Consider the following 22,717-nt stretch of genomic DNA (forward strand, 5'->3'; position numbering starts at 1 on the left):
TGGGGTCGCAAAGCGTCAGGCATGACTGAGCAACTTTCACTTTCACTTTGCAATGCAGAGGACACTGGTTCAAATCCTTAGGCCTGGAAGATCCCACATGTCATGAGGCAACTAAGCCTGCAACTACTGAGCCCATGTGCTGAAACTGCTGAAGCCCATGTACCTTAGAGCTTGTGCTCTACAACAAGAGAAGCCACCACAATGAGAAGCCCGTGCACTACAACTAGAGAGTAACCCCCATTCTCCACAACTAGAGAAAGCACGTGCACAGCAAGGAGGACCCAGAGCAGCCAAAAAAAGAAGTAGAAGCCCCACTGGGGATTTTCCTGGTAGTCCAGTGGCTAGAAAAAGAAATTCATCAGACCTAAGGAACATACACTATGACTCTGGTCTGGTCACTCATCCATCTACTCAGTTCTGGGCCAGAAAGTATGTTGAATTAGGTAGGGGATCTGAGCATTTGGAAATGTCCCCTGTGGAAGGCAGAAAATAGCTGGATTTATAACCGCCATAGAGAAGGATGGAATGTTCTTCCTGCAGGGGTTGCATGAGGACCGTACAAATCGTGGTCAAAAGGAGGACATGGCTGAAACTTGACCAGGATCCAAGAATCATGGGAGTCAAGGCAGCCAGGCAAGACCACCAGGACCTCACCTAGTTTGGAAACCACCCAGCAACCCTGCCAGCAAGACCAGCATGTGGGGCAAAGTAGCAGACCAGACCAGACCAGCTGCATCAGAGGAGAGAGCTCCATACAATGAGATCATGGAACCTCTCCATGGGGAAAAGGAGCAGGAGCAAGGAGAGGATATATAGAATACTGAGCATCCACCAAGGAGACCAACTAAACCTAAAGTGACTGAGACACAATCAGTCTGTTTGTGTCTGACTGATTGTGTCTTTTACAGCCAAGTCTGTTTCCTTAGTGCCCAAGTGGGGATGGACACTTGTGAAGAATGTTCTGGAAAATAAAGAGGCTATGTTTTCTTTGCACATCTGAGTAAAAGGAGGAGTAAAATTACAGCTCAGCTTTGTATTGTATCATCTGTTCAGAACTGTTGTTTGTTGTCATTCACGCAGTACTTATCTTGAATACTGGTATTCTAAGTACTTGAATACTAGTATTCTAAGACTAGTATCTATCTGATAGCTCCTAGGGCTAGGATTTGTGTTAGGTACCAAGAGTGAAACAGTAAGACATTCACAGTCCTCACCTTCATGGAGACTGTCGTCTAGCCTGGAGAGAGCAAATGAGGGTGAGATAACTTGTGTTAAGTGCCTGCTGTATGTCAGGTACTGTATGTCAGATGCATCATCTCTGTAACGCTTCATAGCAACCTCATTTTGTGGATGGGGAGAAAAAAGCATCGGTCATGCCAAGATGGAGCATGAGAGTTAGGGTGGATTTGAGCACACACACACAGAAACACTGACACACACGTACTCTGAAAGATGGCAGTGCACCTCCTTTCCCTGCAGTTATCTCAAATGCCTCTCAGCATCTGGCCTTGATGCTTGGAGTCCCCAAAAAACATGTCTTCAAAGCTTTCTTGAAGTCCTGGAGGGGGTCATGCCTGGAGAGGTGTGAGGGACGAGTCTTTGTTGTGTTCTGAGATGACCCATCCCGCAGGTGGCAGATGGGGGCTGTTTTGGCCCTTTCATATTTTACTGCAGATGTGTATTCATCCATTCTGGGTATAAAGGGACACTCAGGGTTTAAAGAAAATAATGGGAAATTGTAAGTATTAATGAGTTGGGGCGGACAAGGCAATGGCACCCCACTCCAGTATTCTTGCCTGGAGAATCCCAGGGATGGCGGAGCCTGGTGGGCTGCCGTCTATGGGGTCGCACAGAGTCGGACAGGACTGAAGCGACTTAGCAGCAGCAGCAGCAGCAGCAGCAGCAATGAGTTGGGGATCAGGGTGGCTTTGAGTATTAAGCAAGTCTACTCAGCTGTTTTCCCTAGGTGTAGTTTTAAAACAATGTGTGTGTGTGTGTGTGTGTGTTAGTTGCTCAATTGTGTCCATCTCTTTGCGACCCTATAGACTGTAGCCTGCTAGGCTCCTCTGTACATGAAATTCTCCAGGCAAGAATAATAGAGTGAGTTGCCATTCCGTTCTTCAGGGGATCTTCCCAACCCAGGGACTGAACCTAGGTCTCCTGCATTGCAGGCAGAGTCTTTACCGTCTGAGCCACCAGGGAAGCCCTTTAAAACAATATAAAACCATAAATTCATTAACATTAAAGTACATCGTTAAGAGCCAAATAACCAAGGGCAATGAAACTTTAGGCCAGAAAACATAGGCTAATGGAAGCTCTTAATATTAGGCTTGGTTCTGAGCTTCCTGGCAGGTCAGGCAACAGAAGAACTTGACAGAACGCATAGCCTTCAATGCTTACTATGAAGATGAACGCCGTTGGGAGAGAGGCTTCTATTTCTGATTTTATTTTTCAGTTTAGTGCTCTGGGAGGCATTTATTACATGAGTTTCTAGATAAGGGACATAGAACAACATAACGGATAGTGTCTTTGCTTGCAGTTTTACAAACAATGCAAATGTGATTCATACGGCTGCTTCTTATATCAGCCTTGGCTGAAAGCCAAAGGCATAAACAATGTGAGATTCTAGTTCAGTGCAAATTTTTCTGGGGAAAGCTGAAATGATATCACCTAGACTAGGAGCTTCCTAGGGATTTGACCTGGCACAAGGCAGAGCTTAAAAGCTTTAGAAGAATTAAAAAGTGGTATTTCTTAGATTGTCTTACTGGGTCACTTCTGTTCATTTTTAAGATGTAGCTCCAGCATCATCTGTTTCAAGAAACTTTCCCTGACTCCTTTAGGGGGAGTTAGATGCCCTTCAATGTGCTCCCTTACTACTCTGTGCATCCTTCCCCTCCCAGGAGCCCCTGCCTCATTAGACCTGGCTGTGTGTCTGTGTTGAAGATGGTGAGATCCTGAGAGGTAGGCATGACCTAGCTTTGTTTGTATTCCCAGGTCATACAGTGGCTTTGGCACATAGTAGGCCTTTATGAGTATTCATCAGGCATGCCAAAACTCAGAGCAGTTCTTGGAATAAGGAGAGGTAGTATACAGAATGGTTAGTGTCTGGGCTTGGCCTCTACTGTTGTCTAGCCCTCCTACCTTGAACAAGTTAAGCACTTTGTATTTCAGTTTACTCATCTGTAATATGGGGCTAATAATTGTACCTTCATTGTAGGATTGCTGAGGGAATTGACGGAATTAAGGGAATTGAAACATGGAACATACTTAGTGCAGTGCCGGGTGCATCCCTCTTGCTTTGTGTGTAATTAGTCATGAATAGTGAACAATGTCTGGTGTCCTTGCAGCTCTTTTCCACGCATTAGTAGGCAGATGGACTGAGCTGTGATCTGTCCATATTGGGTCTTCACACGGCCACTTGTGGTCACTCAAAAGCTCTTGGGCTTGTAGGGAACCAGGCTGATACTCCATGCTCTTTGGCTCTCCCGGCTGCCTTTGTCTAGAGGTCAGGCAACCCCATGCAGCCATACTGGGGAAGGTTCATGGAAGGATATTTGTGATGCCCAGGTTGGAACTCCATCTCTGATGCTCTCCAGCCTTCTTCCAGGGCTTCTCACCTTGCCTCAGTTTGCTTTGGGAAGCAGTTGAGTCTGTGGCCACCAGCAGACTTGGGATCCTCTCCTGGCTCAGTCTCTTATTTCCTGTGTGAACAAGGGTGGGTCATGTGACATCAGCTGTCTCACCTTTAATAATAGGGATGATGGCTATTATGAAAGGGCTTCCCAGGTGGCCCTAGTGGTAAAGAACCCACCTGCCAATGCAGGAGACATAAGAGATGTGGGTTCAGTCCCTGGGCCTGGAAGATCTCCTGGAGAAGGGAATGGCTATCCACTCCAGTATTCTTGCCTGGAGACTCTCACAGACAGAGGAGCCTGGCAGCTACTGTCCATAGGGTCGCAAAGTCGAACACGACTGAAGCGACTTAGCACACATGCACCCTCGTAAGGGGCGACTGTTGTAAGGAGTGAGCGAGGTCATCTATGTCTATGTACTTGTCTGAGACCCAGCGTGTGATTGGCACACACTCAGTATCGGATGCTGTTCCTCTAGACTTTGGGAAACTCATTTCTCTGATGTCTACACCCAGCCTTTTTCTCCATGACATGAATGCCCTTTAGAATTCATCTTTTTGAAAACAGCCAGAAAGACTCAGGAAGCCTTAAAGTTTCAAGGTGGCTTTATATGAACCAAAGTCCCCAGGACTTAGTTGTGGGCAGGGACCAGTGTTTGCCAACCATATCCTGGAGTTAGAGGAGCCCCCAGACAACCCCTTCCACTAGGTCCTCCTGTGACACACAGGTAGGCTGCCTGACCCTCAGGCCTGGCCTGGCCAGTGACCCCAGCCAGCCTCACTTGCCTCCTGTCTGCCTGTGTCTATCTAGGCCAGGATGGGCTTCTCAGGGCCCTCTTCACACTACCTGCATTTTCTACTGTAAAAGACACACAGATATTTTACTAGAAAAGGATTCAGGAAAAAAAAAAAAGATACTTTTCACCATGCTTGTGCAGAAAGTGATGTGTGAAGTGGCTTCTTTTGATTCTGTTTTTGAGAAGAACATATGATTTTGTTAATGTAAATATAGTGTACTGTGTACTAGACTCAAAAAGGACGCCTTAAGTTTAGGCTTTGTAGAAATCTTAGCCCTGGAGGGAAATATACACACACCTTGAAATATGCATGGTGCAGGGCCCACTCACGTGAATCTCTTCTCTCAGAGGGATCCCCTAGACTCTGTTTCTGTCCCACCCCCTGGCCTGTTGGTACATCCTTTCAGTTGAATGTGTCCTAGGTGAGTGGCTACTTCTGCTATTCCCAGCCATGTTGGGGTTTTCTTATATTTTCTGCCTCTGTCAGTAGGGATACTTCCAGCCACTATTTTGGGGCATTCTGTGGGCACTCTGGACTCAGAGCCATTTGTCTGTACCCTTATCGTTATTTTTGAGGACAGAAGCATGTTTTGCACTCTCTTGTCTTCACCGTTTTGCTCACTGTCCCTCTTCCTACCTGGGGTTCTTAATGGCCTCCTTCTTCCTTTAAGTCTTTCCAAACCTTCTCATGCTTCCAGCCCAGGCCCTCCATGAAGCCTTTCCCACCTTCCAGGCTGCTTCCCCATCTCCCTTTCAGAGGCCCCTCAAGTCAGCTCACCCAACCACAGACTGCATGCATACCTGCTTTTCACCCCTCTCTGCCCAACAGAACAGGTCTGACTGGGGAAAGAGACATCATCTATGGCTTCCCTTGTTGCCTTCAGGCTCACCCTCAGAGAGGACATGTCTAGGAAACCCTCAGCCTGGATTTATGTTAAAGGAGCCCAGGTTTCTGAATTCTACAGATTCTTAAATCTTTCATCCTTCTAGAGGGATGTGTTGATCAAAGTGAGTCAGTATGTTTGAACTATTCCTTTGAACAGGCTATTATGCATCCCCAAATCTCCCACACATCTGATTGATATCATGTCATTCCTCAGGTTGCTGATGGGTCCTCCCCTGTCCTTACCTTGGGTTGCCCGATGTATGGTTATTTAAATGGGCTGCAGAATGAAGCTGTTGAATAAGAATCTGACATCCTTCCCCTCTAGGAGTGATAAACAGAGCCTGAGCCCAAAATGTGCTTGTGGGCTTGATCAAGAATTCTCTATGAAATTGTACCTTTTCAGCGGCATGATCGTGCAAAGAACACACTGCCCCAGACAGCCTCCAGGGTCTATAGACTAGAGCAGAACAGAGTAGCTGTCCCTTTCTCATCTCCAAGTCTGGGTGAGCAGTCTCTACCACCCTCGTCCCAAAGCTTATGAAAAATAAGTTAATAAGTTCTGCATGAGAAGTTTTGGAATTTGAGTTCTCAGCTAGCTTTCCAGGCTCACTGCAGGAAAAATGATGTTCCTTTTAATCTAATTTTTCCTCCACCTTGCCTTTTTCATCAGCCCTGGCACAGGCCGTGTTCATCCCTACTGGGCCCTCCTTCAGCCTTCTTGGGTTGGTCAGCATGCTCAGTTGCCAACAACAAAAACCTACTCTGGTTATCTTGAGCATAAACGGAAACTGCTAACCTGAGTGACTTCAGTTTTATTGATTTCCGATTGATGAAACAATTCTGATTTGTTGCCCATGTTTAATCCCTCTTTCCCCCAGACTATTTTAAAATAACAGTGACGTTAAGTGTTAAAAACCCACAAGGTCAAAGAGTCCATGGGAGGAGACAACAGTGGGTGAGATCTTGGGGCTAGTTTTTGGAAAATAGACAGTGGGTGGTGGAAGGTAACTGATTCAGCTGAGGTGAGGGTGTTATAACCCCAGTGCCTGATCATAAAGATGTGGTTCCACCTGCTTGAGAGCCTTAGAACCCAGACACCACAGAGCATGGGATGAGGCAGGTGGCAGAAACCAGCAGAAGTTAAACAGACATGCATGGTGAATAATGGGACCTTTCCTTCCTTTTCCTGCTCTCAGAATGCCAGTAGCTGGCCAATACTCTTCAGGTAGGATATAGGAAGAATCTTTTCTGGAGAATCTGAACTGGAGAAAAGACTTGCAGAAGCTGAAATTATGGAGGAGAGAGGTGCCTTCCAATGCAAAAGCAAGGAAGCCCTCCAGTCCATTATCTACAGTCCACATTCATGCCCTCCAGTGAGCTTTTGAATTCCCCCAGTTTATTTTTTGTATTGAAGTATGGTTGATTTACAATACTGGTTAATTCTGCTATACAGCATATAGTGATTCAGTTATACCTGTATATACATTCTTTTTTAAAATATTCTTTTCCATTATGGTTTATCATTGGATATTGAATATAGTTCTCTGTGCTATACAGTAGAACTTTGTTTATCCATTCTTGTTTATCCATAACCTTGTTTATCCATCCATATGTAAAAGCTTACATCTGCTAATCCCAACCTCCTACTCCATCCCTCCTCCAGCCCTCTTCCCCTTGACAACCACCAGTCTGTTCTCGATGTCCATGATTCTGTTTCTGGTTCATAGATAGATTCATTTGTGTCATATTTTAGATTCCACATATAAGTGATATCATATGGTATTTGTCTTTCTCTTTCTGACTTACTTCATTTAGTATGATAATCTCTAGTTGCATCCACATTGCTGCAAATGGCATTTGAATGCCTCACTTTAAACATGAAAGAACAACCAATGATTATTATGCATTTGAGGGACATCTCTTATATGAGACAGAGAGTATAAAACAAAAATGAAAAAGGGATCCAGGACAAACTTAGTTCAGGAGACAGAATAAAACATCAAAAACAATATCACCAATGATCTTAAAGAAATTAAAAATATTTCTTGCTTAAGACACAAAGAGAAACTATGTCAAAGAACAGAGAGCACAAAATAGCAACTGAATACAAAAAAATAAGACTGTGTTTTTAAAAATCCAATAGAAATATTAGACAAAGTTGAGGAAAGTATAATAAAAAATGAAGAGGTATAAAATGAGAGAGAAGACTTGACAAAACTTGACAAAAATTAATGGTTCAGTCCATAAAGTTCAATATTCTTCTAGCAGAAATTCTAGAGAAAGAACAGATGACAATGAAGAGAAGGAAACTATCAAAGAAATAAACAAGAAAATATCTAGGAACAAAAGGAATATGTCTTCAGACTAAAAAGTCCTATCAATCATTTAGCTCTTAGCCAAAATAGAGGAAAAGAAGACCCACATTAAAGTACTTCAACGCCAATTTCTGAGCACCAAGGAGAGAAAGGCAGGAATGTGGGGCAGGGGATGGTGGGGTGGGTCATTGAAAGAGGGAGAGAGAAAGAAGAAAATAAGGAGAGGAAGGAGAGGAGGAAGAGGGGCAGATGACATAAAGGGGAACATGGATCAGAATGACATCAGGATGCTTAGGGTTAAGGATGGATGCAAAAAGAACCCGGAGAAACACTATTTCTGTGGATGAGTTGGTGCGTGTGTGCTAAGTCACTTCAGTCGCACTTCAGTTGCACTTCATGCAACCCTATGGATTGTAGCCCGCCAGGCTCCTCCGTCCATTGGATTCTCTAGGAAAGAATACTGGAGTGGGTTGCCATGCCTGCCTCCAGGGGATCTTCCCTACCCAGGGATCAAACCTGTGTCTCTTAACGTCTGCCTGCATTGGCAGATGGGGTCTTTACCACTAGTGCCACCACTCCCCTGTTATGTCTAGGTAAAATCATCAATTAATTTGGTAGAAAAAATTTTTAAATTTCCAAACATGCATAGACTTGCAAACTTAAAGCCCAAGTCTATGAACCTTTTCTTAGCAAGATGTTGTAGCATGAGCTTCAGAAAAATAAAACAAAAACCAAAAAAATAAAAGTAAGTAAAAACAAGTATGGACAATCCAGCCAGCAGAACAGATAGGAGCGTCTCAGGACAGCCACTGTCATCCAGCAGGAGGGTAGAGGTCCACACAGGAGCAGGGGAGAGGGGTTGCTGAGAGGCTGTCTCTGGGGAGGAGGGGAACTGAAAGACTCTGTTCTATGGCTGAGCATTTGGACAAATATATTATAGAACTTGTACAAATAAATACAAATCACAGTAATTCCTAAGGTAAGAAAAGCTAAAGTTGTACAAGCAAGAAAATACTCTAATCATAGTTCACTGCTTGGCTTAGTAGGGACTGGCGTTTTCATAATATTGTCTCAGAGTTTTGGAGGCTTGAAGTGCAAGATTAAGGTGTAGGGCTGGTTTCCTCTGAGATCTCCCTTCCTGTTTTGTAGTCAGTTTTGCCTTCTTTCTTCACCCTTGCTTGGCCTGTTCTCTGTGAGCTTGCATCCTTGGTGTTTCTCACTCTTTGTTATAAGGGCACCAGACAAACTGGATTAGGCCCATCTTACTGGCATCATTTTAATTTAACTCTTTAAAGACCTTGCCTCTAAATATTGGGTTGGCCAAAAAGTTCATTCATGTTTTCCATAGCATCTTATGGAAAAATTCAAACAAACTTTTTGGCCGACCTAATACAATTGCATTTCGAAGGGCTTCCACATATAAATATGGAGGGGCCACAGTTCAGCCCATAACATTCTGAGGACATTTCTGTGAATGCCTTTGTGGTTCTTCAAGGTAAGGATATAAATACAATATATCTCAAACTTTCTCAGCATAGATTTTTTTTTTAAAAAAGGAGAACTTTTATCATCTCCTAAGCCTTTTCCATTTCGTAGACCACAATCTGGAAGCTCCCAGTTCACAGGGTAAAAGCCAGATGTGACTACATAGCATAAGGCCCTGCTGACTGGGACCTGGCAGTATTTCAGTTCATAACTCATGCTTTATGCTACTAGCCCTTCCACCCCTGATTATGGGCCACAGTGTGAGCATCAGTGAGGATACTTCACATGTACGTTTAACTACAGTTGAGAGGTACTGGAACCAGATGATGCCCTGACTGCCTCACCAACAGACCATGGGCATGGTGAAGCTGCATATAGTAAGAAAGAAACTGCTAGAAAGAATGGATATGTGGTCTCAAGGGCTTCTCCACAGGGCCAGTCTGACCTCTCTGGAATGCAGATCTGACCATATGTCTCCCCTCCTAACTTGCAAGGCCAGAAGAGATTCTGGTCTGGACATTTGGAAAGCTCAGCGATCTGACAGGACAGGGTAAGGTACGTGACATTACAGGGCTGGGCAGGTGAGTGATGAGTTAGTGAATACACTCAGGGAAAGAAAGTGAAAGAAAGTGAAAGTGATAGTCGCACAGACTTGTTTGACTCTTTGCAACGCCATGGACTATGTAGCCTGCCAGGCTCCTCTGTCCATGGGATTCTCCAGGTAAGGATACTGGAGTGGGTTGCCATTCCCTTCTACAGGGGATTTTCTTGACCCTGGAACTGAACCTGGGTTTCCTGCATCGCAGGCAGATTCTTTACCATTTGAGCCACCCAGGGAAGGAAATGAAGCTCTAATTGAGGGCTGCCATAGAGAAACATTGGTTAGTAAAAGTTAGAGGGTTGGCTATAGGGTTCTTTACACAAATTGTATTTTTCTGTACTATACTTCATCCATGAGCTAAGAAATCTCCATGGCTAATTTTGATTATAATTGATTTTTACCTAGTCTAATTACTTTAGAACCACATCCTTATTCATAAAATATGAAGATATGACTCAACCACTGTGCTCTACTGACTGAATGCCCCATTTCACCTCCAGGCTTGCACATGTTGTCTCCTTAGACTGAAAGACCCTCCTGTCCCACCAGGACCCACCCCCAGCATGGGGGCTTCCACCTGCCAGACAGGATTTAGTATCTGGTTCTTGATTCTCTGAAAATATCTTCATCACTGCACTTTCTCCTTTGGTCTAGTGGAATTCTCTCTTTGTATGGGTTTGTCTCTCCCTGTCAGCTCGTTTTACTCAAGGATGGAGCCTGAGACTGCCTCATCTCCATGTGCAGCATCCTTCATGGCACCTGGTACCTAGTAGATGCCTGGACATGCTTGCTAAATGGGTGTGTGGGTTCTGCTGTTGTCTCCCTCTCACCTCATGGCTCTTCCTGAGGATGACACCTCCTCTTTGACGTCTCTATCCCACTGATCTCATTAATCCACAATGTGGACGAGTCAGGGAATCCTGTTTTTCTCCCTAGGGCCTCCATCATGCCCTGCTCTTTCTTCAGGAGGCCTGTGGAGTGGATTGCTTTCTAGCCTGAAGCTTCTTACTTCTGCTGGTGGCCCTTCCCCTGGGCCTTGTACTGCTAGCTGGGGACTAGCCAGCACTTGGCCCTTCCCTGGACCACAGCCAACTGGTACCAGGGAGGACAGAGTCAAGATGTATCACGTCCACCCTGAATGACCACTCAGGGAGGGTATGAGCCTCTCCTGAGATTCCCAGTCCTTTGAGTCTGTTAGGACCGATGGCTACTCAAGACATGGGAACAGGCTGTCTTGTGCTATTGTGATTTGGGCTGTGCACTTAGGCTCTCCCTCTTGGGCAGAGACGATGTTATTCCTATCTGTGACTCCAAAGAGCTGACCATTTAGCTATAAGCTGTTAATAGTTTGTAGGCTTCACTTTCTTCTTCTATTAAGAGGCTATCATAAATGGTCACCTTCCATGGTTGTTGCAAGGATTACTGACAACGTAGTTGAGGTTTACATTTTAGAATAAGCATGTCATAGTTCATACAGAAAATCTGGTCATGGAAAGACGAGCGTGGATTTGATGCAACAATTTCAGAGGGTTATAGTAATGCCTATGTTGGACATTTTATGTTTGTTGATACATTAATATTAATCCATTTTGTTTGTGTCCCATTTTCCTCCCACAAAGTGAATGAAATACAGTTTTGTGTGTGTGTGTGTGTGTTGTGTATATATATGCACACATGCATGGAAATAGGAGTATTTGGAGAGTTTAAGGTTTAAAACTGTCCTGGTGGTCAGGGTCATGCCTAATACCAATATTATTAGATGAAACCAGTGGGGTGCCTCAGATTAAGGCAGGTTGCAGGATGTGGTTGGTGGTAAATTCTTTCAGTGTTTCTTCTACTCCAGGTACTGAGCTTGGAAGCCTTGTGTTCAGAGAGTTTTCTCTCCAAATGATGCCATCCCATGGGTAGTGCCTTTCCAGGTTCTTTGTGCAGGCAGCAGTGGTGGAGGGTGGACAGGTAGGCCACATCCCTGGGGATGAAGCACATGTGTATTTTGCTTCTGCATCCATTCAATACTCCTTCTAGCAGCTCAATGCAAAGTGTCACGGCTTCACTTTTGGGCTCAAAGGACTTTGGGCAAAAACTAGGCTCCTGACCATACCTGGGTCTAGGTTCCAATTGTACAGAGGCTTTGTACTTGATAAGAAGCCATCTCAAGGGCTGTGAAGCAATCTCTATTGTGGATTCTAAAAGAAATAGATCCTCCTTCTTTTCACTGAGTTTGCCACACCCTCTCTTCCTTATTCCCCAAGACTGTGGAGCCCCACCCATGAACTCTGAATCATTTTCAGGGGGTCCAAAATTCCAAGCCGAGCACCAAGATGAGCTATTGATACCCCAGCTCCCCAGGCCCCTGTGCCCACCCCAGCCCAGGGTGTTGCCTGGGTTTCCTGTGTGACGAATCAGTGACTTGTTTTCTGACAACTCCCAAGCCAGGGAACTCCTCCCCAGCACCCCGAGGAAGAAGTGGTTCTTATCTCCTGAACTAAAAAGAAGAGATTTTTCTTCCTATTTCATTCTCCCAAAAGTCAGACTCATAAAAAAGAATACAAATTACACCCAGCAGCTCTTATCAGCTTGGTAAAGAATTGCTACTTTCAACTTTATTGCCTTAAAAAGAATTCAAACGCTTCCATCTTTTAAAAACAATTTAGGTTGGGAAAAAGAATTAGATATGTGTGAAGAAATGGCTTGCCTGGCATGATTTGAAGGGGTCATGGTGTTAACCTTGAACACTGATGCTTTAATTGAACGACAAAGACAGTGTAGTTGTTCTCCCAATGGATGTCCCACTGTGGGTCTTGGATTCTGGGGCTGACAAACCACATGTGTGGGACAGGCCTCTGAGGTATTATGTGACCCAGTGGCAGGGGAGGGACTTTTCTGCCTCAAACAGTCCCCATTCTCTCCTTCAGCAGCATCTGATGCTGTGGGTCCCTGGAGCTGGTCTTTGGATGTACACAGCACTGGCTCAAGCTCCAGTATGAACATGCAAATACCTGTGGGAGGGAGAAGAAGAAAATATTTAATCAGTTTTAGACTTTGCTTTGCTTCTATCTGAAAATCATTTGAAGCTGGAGCTGAACAGCAGAGTGTATGAGAAATGGTTCAGTGCAGCCACCTGCCACCCAAGATCAGCGTCCCCTGCCCCCTGGGGGACCACTTGGTGAGATTGTTCACAGCCCACTGCAGAGACTGACAGCTGCTCTCATCAAATCAGAGTGAGTGTAAATAATCTCAGAAGCCATGGCTTTACTGTACACCCCAATCCCCCAAATGATTATGGAGACATGGCCAAGGACCAAGAATACCTTTCTCCTCTATCATGCAGGATTGACAGAAAAGCTGACTGCCACCCCCTCCTATCAGGACAGCTTGGGTGTCTGTGAGAGTGAGAACATGGAAGGCCTAATTTGGCTTCTCTGCCCTCTAGGTGGCAGGGAAATTATGGACCGTTGATTAAAATCCAAGTATCCATCAGTTGCTACTCATCGGTACCACCTGGCTTCACTTCTTCAAGTTGATCTTATTAAACAGATCGTGCCTGCGAGGAGACTCCATTTCATTTTTCTGCTGATATTAATGCTTCCTCATAAATTGTCCACATGTAGCATATTCTCACTTTTTATTACAGTCAATTGCACTTCCTGCACAGCCCTGGAACCTGTCTCTATTTCATCTGAAGGATCAACAAATGACCTGTAATGAATCTTCATCCCCCCAGAGGCCATGAGCTGGCCCTTCTACCCTCTGAACAAAGTGGGAAGGCAGTTTAGAAGAGCTGTTTATCTCAAACTTGGTAAACAGTGGGGACTGAGGCCAGGGATGTGTCATGATTGACTAGGAATTGTTAGATCCATCAGATTTTTACATGTACTTAGTCCATTATGCTTTCTTTTCCCCCCCAATAACAACATAATAGTTTTTCTGAGATCAAAGCAAGTGTAAGAAACAAATCTCATGAACAGCACTCTGTCTGGTGTGATAGTAATATCTTTTTAAATGCCATTGGTGGACCAACCAAGTCCAGAACTTATTGTGTTGTTAGGCAGGATATAGGATAAATGGGAACTTTCATCAGGAGGTTCAGAACTCAGCAGAAGTGAAGAAATGATTATATTCCCACAGAAAAGCTCTAAAATTTGATTCTGTTTCCATCAGCTTCTAAAGGTCATGATATCTTGCATTTATCTATCTTTCGTATTCACTTCATTTCATTCTCAGTTTCTCTCAGAGTTGCAGAGAAAGGATGCTACTTTCAAATACAGGCAGGATTTACTTTGCATGCCACAGTGTAAACTGGAAATCAAATGCATATTGATACTGTGGGAAGTGAGGACACAGGTCTCATGTGTGTGGGTTTCCATTAATTCGGTACCTACTGTGCAAAGCTATGGTTGCCTGTATGTCAATATCCCTTTGTGCTGTACTGGGCTTCCTACTTATGCCCCTGACCTTCCTCATACTGAGCACCAGGAAATATGCAGGAGTGTGGACCCACCCGTTCGTTCCTTCCATAGACATTTTTCTGAAGTTCATCGACTGCCAGGGCTGTGTGGCGACTACATCAGAGCCCTTGAGGAGCTCACTTCTTGGTGAGGGACTGAAGGCTGCTTTCCACATACAGAAACCCTTTGACAATCAGAGGACCACTTGACCCAGGAGTTCTGGGGAAGGATGGTGACAGAAAACTCCAAAATCTGGGACCCAACTTTACAGAAGTCTGTTTAGCTCGACATGCCAGGCCTCACCACTATCTGCATCGCCTTCCAGCTCAACTGTCGATTTTGCATTAAACATCTACAAAAAGTGCCAAGAGTGAATTTGTCTTTGCTCAGTTTCTGAGTCTGCACAATATGCTCAAAAGCGCATGGGCTCTGGTGTCTGAAAGGCTGGATTATGCTGCCTCGGCTGCACTGACTTGCTGGGAGACTTCGGGAAAGTTTCCCCACCTACAGGCTCAGAACCTCTGTCAGTTGGCTGTCTTGATGACCCATGGAGGTTTCACATGTAGAGGGCTTAGCGCCGGGTCAGGTGGCAGAGTTGTTCAGTGAGTGTCAGTCACTGGACCCAGCATGTAAGTAACCCTCACCTCCATCCAGCCTGGCCCAGCCAGAGCGTTCCCTGCATTCCCAGGCTACAGGCTCAGATCTCCCTCTTCTGTGTCCCAGAGTTACTTTTGGAAGCTACACAAGATTAATTCTGCCACACTTTCCCCAGATGGCCTTGTGTGGCTGGGATACAGGACCCCAGATTCCTCAATGAGATATAGGAGTAAGGATGGAGCCAGAAGAGCTAAGGAGTAAGAGTAAGGAGGAGCCATGGGAGATGTGGGGAGGGGGAAGAGATGAGGGAAAATCCACCAGTTTTCTGGTGAAAGCAAGGCCCCAAGGGGTTCTGGAGGCAAGGCTGGAGTACAGAGGGCGAGTGTCTGGACCAGAAGCTCAGGTCCTTTTCCCGAGAAGGCAGCCCCTGGGATGCACGGTGTGGCATGATGAAGCTCAGTACTAACTGCCCTTAATGGGGTTCCTCATGGTAGTTCTGGGCATATCTTCTGAAACTTGGGCCTCATAGTGACTGCTTTGTGGGTTTCCTTGGGCTCCTGAGGACCATTCCTTGGGCTCCCAAGACCATCCCGGGACCATAGTTTGGCAAGCAACTCCTCCCCTTCCTTGCAAAGGGGGGGCGTTGCACTCGATCATGCTCCAGAGGGGTGACATTGCATAGACAGAATTGTTCCTAAATAGCATGCTGTTGCAAAGACAGCAGCGGGTCTTTAAAGTTAGCTCCATGTCTGTCCTTGGGAAAATGCCAGGCCTTGGGCTCCAGGAGGGGACTGTTCTGAAATGTTAGAGTTGGGGTTTTAAAAAGATGCTTATCGTAGACAAGCTTTCATTATCTCAGGCTCCCAGTGTTGGGGGAGGGGGATGGATACATGGCCAACAATTAACACGTACATAAATAGTCAGTGGCATTTGCACTTTGTAAAATAAATCCTCAGCGATGTTGCTGGAAGGCTTCCATGTGGAGGTTTTTTCCACTCCATTTAGTATTTCTTGAGGCTAAGATGAAGTGAAATAGGCTCAGACTTGAGAAAGGCAAGTGAAACAACGGTCTCAGAGTTAGGAGGACAAGTTAACCTGGGAAGGTGGGCACCATGACACATAAGGGTATTTTCTTAGATATGAAAAAAGAAAAGATTGTTTTGTTCCCATGGTCAGAGGGCCAGGCCTGAAGGCTTGTACACTTGCTCTGATGGGTGACCAGGCTTTTGGGAGAGCAATATGATCAAGGGGAAAGAACACAAGTTTAGGGGACAAAAGGACCCAAGTTCAGATTCAGTCTCTGCTAACAGAGGGGCCTATGAAAGTCTGAATCTAGATCTAGATCTTAGTTTCTCTGCTGTGAAATGAGGATGAGAACTTTCTTGGCTCCTTAGAGTGCTGTGAATAAAGCGAGACCTGTGGCTTGTGAAGTAGATGTGTTGCACTGAAGTACCTGGCTGGTGCTTGACAAAAGCAGATTCTCCTCACTCTCAGAAATGGCTGCAACTTGGTCCTACATGAAAGGCTGAGAACACAGGACCAAGCTGGAGCTACTTCTACTGATCCTTCAGGACCCCTGTCTTCTCTGCTTCCTTCCAGTCATTTGTATATTAGCACTGATTCTTACCTCTGTGTGGGCAAGGGGCCTCTTCAGCCCCTTCCAGGCAAGCAGCCCCACACATCCCATTCTTGGCTGTGCTTTCTGTCCAGAGCCTTTGGAAACCAGGAGCTGGGGTTTGGTCTGCATCTAGTTCTCTATGGAAACTGTGGGATCAAAGTAGCTGGGTGGCAAGGACAGGATCTAAAGTCCCCTGGTAGGTCTGTAGGATGGCATGTCCCATGTCACTCATACCCCAGCTCTGTAGATGCCACTGGCTGTGGAAAAAGGCTTCCTGAGGTTCAGACAAGGGCTGCTGCTCACAGACGAGAAGACACATTCCCTTCCTCAGGTGTGGGAAGAACAGCTGCTTTCTGCTTCCTTTAAGTGGGGTCAACCTATGACAGTGTGCTTATCAGAACCAGGGCAGGTGTCCAGTTCAGCCTCTCTGTGCGATGTTCCTTTCCATGGGTGCTTATGTCCACCATCCCAGCCCTAGCCTTGGCTACATGCCACCTAAACATCTTCGGTCTCCTCTTCTGTTTGCAAGGGGTTAAAGCAGAAGTCAGCATGATTCTTTACAAGTTTCCACCTCCTCAGTTCTTCTTCTAAAGCTCTCTGCTTTCCAGTCTATTAAGGGAACCCAGGAGCCAGGCCTTTGGGCTCTGATGGTCGGGCATGGCTTTTTAGGGGCTCACAGCAACGACCTAACTAACTAGGGCTCCTTTGCTGTTACTACAAGCAGCCCTTGGATTCATTGAGACCTAATTTCTGAGGCCCACATGTCTGTGCAGAGCTCCTGCAGTTGCTCAGGAATCTATCTCCTGCTACTGCATTCTTTAGTGAGGAGTCTCAGTGCCCCATTGCAGGAGAGAAGCATGGTTTGAGGAAACCAGCTACCCTACTTGCAGTGGGCCAGTGACCAGGAACCCACCCAGAGCAGAAGGTCAGGTCTGCTCCCTGCCCTACTCGTGGAATGAAGGGGCTGCCCTTTATTTATCTAGCTGACCCAACACTCCTCTGCAGATGCCAGCAGTGTTTTCCAGCAGTAAACCTGTAGCATGGCTGAGATGACAAAAGCAGAAACCCACTTTGTGCTGCTTTGAAGGGTCCATGAACTCAGGGAGGAGAAGTGCCCACCACACTTGCATGGTGTATTTATTATTGGTCTTTAGGCTGTGTGGATCACAATACACTGTGGAAAATTCTGAAGGAGATGGGAATACCAGACCACCTGATTGCCTCTTGAGAAACCTGTATGCAGGTCAGGAAGCAACAGTTAGAACTGGACATGGAACAACAGACTGGTTCCAAATCAGGAAAGGAGTACGTCAAGGCTGTATATTGTCACCCAGCTTATTTAACTTATATGCAGAGTACATCATGAGAAATGCTAGGCTGGATGAAGCTCAAGCTGGAATCAAGATTGCTGGGAGAAATATCAATAACCTCAGATATGCAGATGACAGCACCCTTATGGCAGAAAGTGAAGAAGAACTAAAGAGCCTCTTGATGAACATGAAAGAGGAGAGTGGAAAAGTTGGCTTAAGCTCAACATTCAGAAAACTAAGATCATGGCATCTGGTCCTATCACTTCATGGCAAATAGATGGGGAAACAGTGGAAACCGTGGCTGACTTTATTTTTTTGGACTCTAAAATCACTGCAGATGGTGATTGCAGCCATGAAATTAAAAGAGGCTTACTTACTCCTTGAAAGGAAATTTATGACCAACCTAGATAGCATATTAAAAAGCAGAGACATTCCTTTGTCAACAAAGGTCCATCTAGTCAAGGCTATGGTTTTTCCAGTGGTCATGTATGGATGTGAGAGTTGGACTATAAAGAAAGCTGAGTGCCGAAGAATTGATGCTTTTGAACTGTGGTGTTGGAGAAGACTCTTGAGAGTCCCTTGGACTGCAACGAGATCCAACCAGTCCATCCTAAAGGAGATCAGTCCTGGGTGTTTATTGGAAAGACTGATGTTGAAGCTGAAACTCCAATACTTCGGCCACCTGATGAGAAGAGCTGACTCATTGGAAAAGACCCTGATGCTGGGAAAGATTGAGGGCAGGAGGAGAAGGGGATGACAGAGGATGAGGTGGTTGGATGGCATCACCAACTCAATGGACATGGGTGTGGGTGGACTCAGGGAGTTGGTGATGGACAGGGAGGCCTGATGTGCTGCAGTTCATAGGATCGCAAAGAGTCAGACATGACTGAGTGGCTGAACTGAACTGAACTGAGGCCTCTTTTGGCTCTGTGATGTCATGGGACGAGACTCCTGGCTCTCACCAGTAACCAGGAGAGTTAGAACAGCTGCTGTATGTGGCTGGTGCTGTCTAGTGAATGAAAAAAAAGGAGCATATGAGTAATTACTGTATAATGTATAGAAATGTATAGAGATTTCTATATATTCAAAAAAGACCATCGAGTGACAACCAGGCAAGAGATGTGAATGAAAGGAATGGGGAAGGTCTTCATGTTCACTGATCATCCATAGTGAGCTTCTTTCTGGGATGGAAGCTTCAACTTAATTTCATTTTAGTTCTCACAATATTTGTAAGATGGGAGGTGCTTGTCTCATTTTGGGTTCCCAGAAGCCAACTTTGATGTGAGAGTTTGCGTGATGATGATTTATTAAGGAGTTTTCCCAGGGGAATTAAGAAGAGCCCAGCAAGGGAGTGGGAACGTGGATTATGGAAGTAGAGGCAGCCAGCAAGGGTAGTGAGTGAGGCTGTGTGGGCTGGTCCTGCAGAAGGAACCTGGAAACAGTTGAGCTTACACTCCAGACAGTCCCCATAGTGGAACAGGGTAGCTGGGGTTGGATACGTGGCATCCCTAGTCCTTAGTGAGGTGCACATTTCCAAGAGTGCCAAGGAGAGTTTCTACAGTTGGTCAGTGTCTGCCATTGGCAATGGATGCACATGGAGAGCCAGTGGGCTCAGAATTCCTAATGGAATTTGAGGGGGCCCAGGGCACAGCATCAATAGTACTGCCAGCATCTCAACACCCTGCAGGCATGGGACTGCCGCTCAGAGAGGTGGAGTAGCTAACCCAGGAGCACTCAGCTAAGTAGAGGCAGACCTGGTCTTTGCCCATGCCCTGCCTGCCTGCCTTCTTACCTTGCTGGCTCTGAGATAAAAGGGAGATCTCGGGGGCCTCCACCTGCCTCACTTGTGGCTGGAAAAGATGAGGGAAAGGTCCTTAGAAGGGGACACCATCCATTGGGCTTGGAGCATTTAGGGCTCTGCCCAGGGAGCTGGCAGCAGTTTTCCAATCATCGGGGAGGGGAGGGTGTTCTTGCTAAATCTGCAGTTGCGTATCCTTCTCACCAGCCATCTCAGCTTCTGTGTGAGTTGCACCCTCAGGAAAAGGCTGCAGCCAAGTGCTATTTATCTGCATGTGGGGAAAAGAGGCTTAACAAATTAGCTAATTGCTAATTGGTGAGGGAAAGTAGGACAAGAAAGTTGGCCAGTTGGCCTGTGGGGTTTTCTGATCAATTCTCTCCATCATTATCTTCCACACATGAATCTGAGACCAGGTGGTAAGATGCTTTAGTGTAGCCAGGGCTCTCACCTGCTCCATGAGATGTCCTGGTGACTGAGTTAGGCCCTCTGCACTCCTGGCTCCTTCAGGGACAGTGGAGGACCTCTCACCTGTACAGGTGCACCTACACTTTCAGATTCACAAAACTACACATTCTGGACTAGAGAGCTCCCAGCTTTGGAGGCTAAGATTCAGGGTTCAGAGCTCTGAAAGAACACAGCATCTTAGGCACATGACCATTCCCAGTGAATTAGGATTCCAAGGAATAGGGTCCCAGGGTCTGCATTTGAAAAAGCTCCCTAGGAGGTTCTTATATGCAGCCAGACTGGGACTCATGGCTGCAGAATGCCAGTGGTGATGGAGTGTTACCACTCACCCGTGGTCAGCCTCCATGCTGATATTCACATACCATTCATGGTTCAACTATCTGCCTTCCATTCAAGCATTTATTTGATGAGACCTTGCTGCTCCTGGAGTGGCAAACCATTCCATCTTGAACTCCTTGGAAAGTCAAAAAGTTCTCTCTTATATTGAGTTATTTGCTTACCTGAGCACTGGAGACCTTGGTCCTGAATCAGCTCTCAGAGGCTGTAAGGATCAATTCCAGCCTCTCTGCATTCCTGGACTGTCCCTGGTGACTGTAACTGGCCATCAGTTTACACTGTCCAACTCTGTGACCGCTTCCAGTCTGCAGTGCCCTCCATCAAGCAGACTGACCCACCGGTCAACTCCCCAAGGGCAGCACAGACCTTCTAGCCCCTGCTTTTTCATGGGTCTTCACTTTCAACTCTCATCTCCCCATGTGACCTTCTGCTCCTGGAAAATAAGTGTAGGGCTTTGAGTTCAGCCTTGTTCAACTGGGTCTCTTTAGATTTAGCTCAGTGTTTCAGCTTTCTCAGATGTTATGACACCCCCAGCTCTGTATCATGTGCAGATTTGATGAGCATGTTACCGGTTGTCCTCCACTTGAGCATTAAGGAAATGCTGAGGTGTCAGGAATGGAAGCAAGTCAGAGCCTGGCCACGTGCTGCAGTGACTTCAGATTACCTGTATCACGTTTCCCTCCCCACCTCCTCCTGGGCCTCTGAGCTTCTGAAGACATTCCTGACAGTCTGTGTATTGGGAGGAAGGAAGCTATAGGCTGGGGGGCTCTCCCTTCTCCACTCTGCCTGAGGATCCAAGGGTTCCTCAGAGAGCCGCTGACTTCCAAAGTCCCTGTGCCTTCTTTGCAATATGCTTTACGGAATTTGTAGAATGTAGAGAAAGAAATCTTCAGTTTATGGCTCCACGAGGGACCCAGGCGTAGGGCATGGCCTCTCTCAGAGCTTCCTTAGTCCAAGTGCAGGAGACAGAATGCTTGGCAACTTCTTCCTCTGGCTGGGAGGGAGCGGCCAAGGTATTCTTAGACATAACTCTTTTATCCTGGGAAGGAAAGCTTTTCATGGGCGCCTGTCTCTTAAGAGAAGGACTCCTGTGACCAGAGAAGACTCTCAGGATCTAAGAATGTAGATGAGTCGAGAGGTGAGGATGGAACTCACAAAGGATGGGGATGCACACTTCCCACTGCTGCTTCCTGGGAAGAGCTAGGACTTCTCTGGACACTACTCTGTGTGTTTGCTGCTTCTTGAGACCGAGATATTTTACATATATAGGCAGACAAGAGGAAGCAAGTGTTATGTACATTTTACAGATGAACAAACGGAGACCAGAGTGTAAATGCCAGCTGGTGGAGGCCATCCCCTCCAGTCCAGTCTGGACTCCTGTCCCCACTTGTCTTCATAGGGGATGGCACCTTTTCATTCATAGGCTGGAGAAGGAGCATCTGTGTCCTTCACCAATGACCACCCTTAGTGTGCAAAGGATTGGGGATGCTAGAGCTGACCTAGGCACCCCCACAGGCCCTATTTCCACGTGCTTATTGTGTTGACCAGCAAACGCGTTCATTCCGTGCAGAGGTGTGGTTCTCACCGAGGGCATGTACAATGGCAGTGCCATATATATGCTGGGTCACTGGAGCCGCAGGCTCCTTACCCCTCTATGCCTCACCTGTTAAGAAGCGCGAATCAGACCTCTGTGTACTGAGGAGGAAAAGATATTCTTCATACACTGATAAGTCAAAAATGATAGTTGAAACCTGGTGTGTGTTTCATGACCCCATTTTGATAAGAACATCAGTTTGATAAGTGTATGCAGACACATGCAGACGTGACTAAAAACTTCTGGAAGGGGCCATTTGGAATAGTCTCTGGGGGATGAATTTGGAGGGATACATGGGAGTTTTCACTATTTTAACACATTAAAAAATGTGGTAGGTTTATAGGATAATTTTGAACATTTGCTTTTTTCTGTATCTTTCCAAATAAGGAGTAATAAAAATTACATTTTAAAAATATAAAAAAATTAAAAATAAAAGAGAACTATGATCTGAACTCTCTCCCAGGTTCATAGAAGGCCTGGCACATTGCCTGGCACCCAGCAATACTTGGCACGTGCTAACTATGAGTATTCTTACAGGACAAGCTGGAAAACTATCAATTCCTCCTCTTTTGTCAATCTATATACACTTACTCTTTTTATTTGGAAAACTACAGAAAAATTTAAATGTTCAAAATTATCCCATACACCTGCCTCATTTTTTAATGTGCTAAAGTAGTTGGATTTCCAGTCTAAAAAGGGAAAGAGCACTCCTAAAAACATATGAGAAGCAAAATAAGTAACTGGGTCCCATCTGCCTAGCTCTCCTATCCTTCATTCACATGTTCAACTACAGTATTCTTTATATATTGAACACCGACTATGTGCTGGTTGTAGTG

The 22,717-nt window shown here is 45.7% G+C and overlaps 1 protein-coding gene across 3 annotated transcripts in view; it reads left to right on the forward strand.

Annotated features, from left to right (window-relative positions):
- GRID1 (glutamate ionotropic receptor delta type subunit 1) overlaps positions 1-22,717 on the forward strand; it is a 677,264-nt gene that overhangs the window by 375,460 nt on the left and 279,087 nt on the right. The gene's annotated exons all lie outside the window — the stretch shown is intronic.

Source organism: Giraffa tippelskirchi, chromosome 2 (genome assembly GCF_054371585.1).
Source record: "Giraffa tippelskirchi isolate mGirTip1 chromosome 2, T2T-mGirTip1v1.2.pri, whole genome shotgun sequence".
Classification (NCBI taxonomy): Eukaryota; Metazoa; Chordata; class Mammalia; order Artiodactyla; family Giraffidae; genus Giraffa; species Giraffa tippelskirchi.